The 6,291-nt window shown below is 35.3% G+C and overlaps 1 long non-coding RNA gene across 1 annotated transcript; it reads left to right on the top strand.

Annotated features, from left to right (window-relative positions):
* The first annotated feature begins 5,365 nt into the window (after window positions 1–5,365).
* On the top strand, window positions 5,366–5,948 carry LOC145789698 (uncharacterized). Its single transcript, XR_014327929.1, has 3 exons — window positions 5,366–5,483; window positions 5,557–5,637; window positions 5,842–5,948. It is a non-coding gene; the product is annotated as an uncharacterized LOC145789698 (long non-coding RNA).
* Window positions 5,949–6,291: the final 343 nt, after the last annotated feature.

Here is a 6,291-nt window from a genome sequence, read left to right as displayed (position 1 = left end):
CGGTCAAATCGAAACAACAACCATATGTCCAACTTGTGAGCGTGGTCTTAATTTAATCTAATTAGGTGCTTCATCAAAAATATTAATAAAATTTTGTGGCTACGTGTCAATGCATGAGAGGCTACAAGCAAGATTACTGAATATCCAGGCAGGTTCCTGTGCCATGGGTGATTAGAAAAATTAGACCATGTTTAAAAAGACTTAACTAAAGAGCCAAAATAAATAAATAAATAAAATAAAAGTTTCTATAAAAAATGTCTTTTGTGTGTGTGTGTGTGTTTTTTTTTTTTTTTTTTGCCCTTTCAAATTTCTTCTATTCATGTTTTTACCATTCTTAGTGTGGTGGTGAGAGGTGAAGAATGGAAGGGGAATAAGGAGCCAGTACTGTGAAATTAATGCCCTAGTTTGAATAATAATTATTAGAGAAATTCTCTACATAGACGAAAAAGCTATAGTTCTTTCAAGTGATTGATGGTCAAAATAGAGGTAGCATATTATGTATATATTCTTCAACTACGAGAAAAAGAAAAAGAAAACGGGAATAAAGTGGCAATGAAATGAACAAATCATCACAAGATTCTTGCTTATCATTAATCTATCCCTTTTTTTTTGCATAAGGCAATAAGAATCCTATAATAATTTGATGATCATATATTATTCTTTGTCTAATTGAACCTTCTCTAGATTTGGAATCAAACAAGATATTTGAAGAGATTTCATAGTAATTTAAATGACAAGACCATATGATTTATTGACGAACTTTAGCTCAGAATAATTCCAGGCAAGCAATAGTATCTACCATTAAAAATATGACTTTGAGCCTTTTGTGCTACCGAACCAATTATGACATATTAAACTTTGATAGGATTTAAAGATAACAATCTAATGACAGAGAAATTACAAGCATGACAGTAATCATAATTTAACACATGATTCGTGTGACATATTTGGCTCGTGTTCCATGTCAAAGCTTCATATTGTTTGTTAATCAAGCTTAGTTATGTACAAATATTGATTAGGTCGATGATGGATCAAAAATCCAATGCTTATTTCAATGGCAAGTTGTTCAAAACTACCAATTAACTAGTAAAAAATAAAGAGAGTTTGAACAGGACCACATTGTTGAGTTAGAACAGGACCACAAGGTTGTTTGAAAGTCTCCTGTTACCAATGCTCAATATATCACTTATATAACGTCATTATTATATAGTTTTGGTCAAATAGAAGAACATGGGTCCTCAACAAACACCATATCCACAAGTTTCACCTTGATGAAATGGAAATGGAGAAAGAAACAATTAGATTTAAGACAATTTCCTAGGAATGATCAAAGTAGGGATCTTGTTCCCTTCATTGAAATCTATCTTATGGTCCGTACATGCCCGTTTTGCCCAATCATATTCTAATAATTAACGAAATACGAAGCCCAACTAACATTGCAGGGCAAGTATGAAACAAGACACCTCAAATCATGCAATGTGGCTTTTCTAATATCACATGGCAAAACTAGGGAACTCTATAGCTAGTTATGGCAAACATATATGGAAGTTTAAAAATATGGTTTTGTAAGCAAACATGTTTTCAATTATCATGCAAAATTGTCTTGGTCATTGGGGACTTAGAAATAACATGGTTGTTAATGGGGTATTAAAAAATGGTTTAGACAGTTGGAAAGTAGGGTTTGAACAAGTTGACCTCAAAAGATTAGTGGAATCAGGGGTTATGTGGCTCGAGAAATGATATATAATAGAGGATTAGTTAGGCTCTCTCAATCTATTTATTATTTGTGTTCATATGGATATATATGTTGTTTTATTTTCAATGCTTGTGAAAATAATAAAATAAATAAACAGGTGCTCATGAATTGTCCTGAGAGACCTTCAATTCGACCCGATAAAACTGAAATCTCTGGTCCAAAAGGGATAGAAAATTGGGTTACTGAAGGGAAACAACATTGAACTGTCCAATTTGGCCCGTTATATACTCATATCAGACATTTTTTAATTATTCGAATCGTTCATTTTATAAGATTTATTGACCACATTATTTATATGAAAAATCAGATCAATCGAACATTAGTAGCCACTTGATCGGATAACATTTTTATAAACAAAATATTCAAAGTAATTTTAAAATCATGTATTCAGTTTATTTTTTTTCAAATAAATGTGATCTAATCAAATAGTTATCAATATTTAATCGACTGATTGTGTAAATAACGTACTCAACAAGTTTCAGAAATATTGATCGGTTAATATCTTTGAAACAGGTACAATGTGACCTTACAATGGACTTGAATTGACTGAAGAGGAGATGCTCCCTAGTGACAGATTATTATCATCAGCTTTCCGAAAAGTTATGCACCTAGGCCCATTTGTTTCAGTTATAGCAGTCGAGAGTGGACTATTAGTGACGAACACCAAAATAATATCAACTTTGTTTTGCAAAGTGAGTTTCGGATTCATTGTTTCTGTTAATATAATTGTTAAATTGTTAATTGAATCTTTAGCTTTAGTGTAATTATTAATTGTATAGGTTTATGCTTTCCTTTTTACTTTCGGTGATAGTGGAGCACTTTGGTATCCAATGTAACCATTCTTCTCTCTATAAAGAGAGAGTTCATTCCTCTTTGAATGTATCACATACAATACAGAAACACATCAATCTTGTATCATACATACAATCAATCAATATACACAACAATCTTATAATACATCAATCAATAATATACATCAATTTATTTTACATGGTATCAGAGCTAGGTTAAGAACCTAGTATTTTCGCTTCACCGGCGGGCGACAGCCTCGCCTTGGCCGCCCGCCGGACCTCTCATCTTCCAACTATTTCTGCATGCCGGATTTTCATCCATCAAAACCAACACCACCTCGCTGCCGTCATCCACTTCTCCACCACCACCTGCAGCTTCATCTCCGCCGCTGACATCTCTCTCTCTCTCTCCTCCAATCTCTTCAAACACCCAGTCATGTGTTTCACAGAGATTGCTTGGATAGATGGGTGGATGAAGGTAGGGTCACTTGCCCTTTGTGCAGATCTATGCTTCTTCCTCCTAACACCAATCCATGGATGGTACTCAGTCTTGCCTTTGATCTTGAACATGATACTCTGGGTTGGTGAAGTTGGTGGACACATGCAACACAACTTCTTCTTCCATACACACAGCGCACGGGCTGGTTACACCAGCAGCTGAATCACGGAGAACCCATAACTGAAGGAGCAAGAAAGCACCGCCACCAACACTTGCCATGCTAGACGGTGGCTCCGCCGACCCCCCGAGAACTCAGATCTTCTATGTGTTTATGTTGGGACAGGTGTTCAATTTTTCGGGATGATACTCGTCACTATGATGTTTGCTGTCCTCGGGTTTCTATCTCCTTCAAATAGAGGTGGGTTGATGACGGCCATGCTTCTTCTGTGGGTCTTCATGGGCTCACTACAACAAAAAGCATTTTTGGCGACGTTTTTTAGCAACCAAATTGAATTTTGTTGCCAATTGTATGTTTTTGGCGACAATATATGTGTTGGTCGCCAAAAAATACACTATTAGCAACAAATATCTTAATTCGTCGCCAAAAATGGTTAGCGCCAATTTAATTTTCTGCGCGGGAGCGCTAAAAAAGTTTTGGCGACGAAATTAATATTTGCCGACGAAAATGTTTGTCGCCAATTTGGATTTTTTGGCGACGGAATTAAAATAGTCGCTGAAAAGTGAATGATATTTATGGCAACATAATAATTTTCGTCGCCAATAAATTTCTTGTCAAAACGACGTCGTTTTGAATTTGTTTTTTTTTTTTTTTTTTTTTTTTAATGACCGAATAAACAAGATTGACCTAAAATGTGTCTTCTTCGTCTTCTCATTCCACAACCTGGAGCGGCATAGAAGAGAAACAGGTATGTCTTCTCTCCCTCTTCTTCGTCTCTCTTTCCCTCTCCCTCTCCTTCTCCCTCTCACTCTCTCTCTCACACTGTCTCATCTTCCTCTCTTTCTTCTTTATCATCAATTTCATTCTCTTGTTCGGCACTGCAGAACACAACACAATCAATAGGACTGATTTTTCCCTCACACTCTCTCATCTTCCTCTTTTTCTTCTTTGTCATCAATCTGATTTTTCGGACTGATATAGTGATTTTCAGACTGATATTGTGATTTTCGGACTGATATATTCTAATTTTTGGACTGATTTTGGAACTGAATTTTGGGACTGGTATATTCTGAATTTCGGACTGATTTTGGAACTGATTTTGTATTTTTGGGTATGGATCATCTGGTTTAGGAGGGTATAATAGTTTCAGGCTCTGAATCTGAATGTGTAGGAGGATAGGACTTAATTATTTGAAGTTTCAAAACTCCTGCAGGTTCGTTCTTTTATTCTTTAGTACATTTTCATAAATCTGTACATATTATTTTACTATTTATTGGAAAAGCAGTAATGAGCAGGATTTCTTGACCATTGCGTATGGGAATTGTTGGGGGAGAGTTTAATATGATGACTAGTCCAAAGTGATATTTGTTATTTTTATGATGGTTATGTTTGTATGTATATTATTAGCTACCTATATTCCTGTATGTTTTGGCACACATTTTGGGTGCAACTCTAACTAAGCTGTAGCCACAATACTGACTAACATAAATGGCAAAACTGCAATTCGTTCAATAGCACAAATAGCTTATTGTGTCCTTAAGGGTTCAACATGCCATTTTTCAGTAGAGTGACATAGCAGTAGAAGTCACATAAACAAAGATGTTAGAATTTTGGCAGGCAATTGTGCCTTCGTTTGTTACTTCTGTTTACATTCTTTTTTTTGTTTTTCAGTGATCAGATCACTGAATCTTTAATAAATGAAATTTTTAGAAAAGTTTACCATGCTTGACTTGCTATAAAAATCAGCTTCCTTTTTGTTCTGGATGCTGTTTTGAATAGGTAAAATTCAGAACAGTTCATTTTTTCTAGCTCATTGTTTATAGCATTTTTCTTTTTGAAATTGGTTGCTTAGTATCTATAAAGTTAACTTATTTATTTGGCATTGCATAGTTCCTGCCTCCTAATGCAACTCATTTAATATAAATTACATTATATATGCTAGTTCCCAATGGTATTAATATTAGCTGCTTGCTTTGTTGTTGAAAAAGATGGGAATAGCTGAAGCTATTGTGGACCTTGTGAGTCGTGGAACCACATTGAGAGAGAACAATTTAAAAGAAATTGAAGGTGGAGTTATATTGCAAAGTCAGGTGCACTCTCTTTGGACTTAACCAAGCATGCCAAACGGTCTTTGATAATTTTTTTTAAAGAGGGTCTTCAAGTATTAATTTGAAAGTCTCTCTACTTTATCTTTGTTGTCTTCAGGCTGTCCTTGTTGCTAGCAAGAAGTCCTTGACCCAACGGAAAGGTGTATTAGACATCACACATGAAATTCTTGAAAGATTGGAGGCACATTTGAGGGCAATTGGACAGTTCACGGTGTGCATAATTTATTTTTTATGTTATGGTTGTAGTTGCCTATAATTTCATTGTCTCATGCTATTTATGTTAGGTTACTGCAAACATGAGGGGAAGCAGTCAAGAGGAGGTGGCGGAGCGAATACTGAGCCAAACATCATTATCGGGCTTGCAGGTGAATCAATCTCTCTTTCTTTCAAAGAAATGTGAAAACCAAACCATATATGTTGTTTTATCCTAGTACAAGTTAATTCTAAATGGCGTGTATTGTGGAAGCACTCACTGGAGATACTTTGATATTTTTGAATTATTGATTAAATGTTGAGTTCTTCTCAGTTCCATGAGCTGCCTTAAATGCTTTTCATGTTTATATATGCAGGGGCCAACTATAAGTCCTATTTTTTGCAAACGTGATGGGAGAGTAGCAGCAGATTACTATGCCATAGTCATATGTGTGCCCAAAAAGTTGCTTTACAAGTCTGTCCAATAGCTGAGAGCAGTGAGACACTTTTTCTTTCTTTACTCAATATATGCCATTAATTATAACAATAGAAACTATTCTTTCCCAAGTTCCCACCCATCCACCTACGACACGCAGAGAGTTAGAGAAAGACCACAAAGTTTAGGGTTTAGTCTTATTTGGGGTAGAGAATGAGAGCTGCCACTTTGTGCAAATAATGCTGTAATTTAATTTTGTATCATGTCTAACTTCCCACTAGCTCACATTTATAGGACCAACTTTGTGTAATTCCTTGCCATGTCAAATATCATATTACATATAGACACTACAACAAAAAGCATATAGGCAGTACTGATGTGAAATTCTACT

Source organism: Camellia sinensis, chromosome 1 (genome assembly GCF_055761805.1).
Source record: "Camellia sinensis isolate YWXY chromosome 1, ASM5576180v1, whole genome shotgun sequence".
Taxonomy (NCBI): domain Eukaryota; kingdom Viridiplantae; phylum Streptophyta; class Magnoliopsida; order Ericales; family Theaceae; genus Camellia; species Camellia sinensis.
The sequence above is the reverse complement of the archived record's forward strand: the minus strand, read 5'-3'. Positions and strand labels throughout refer to the sequence as shown.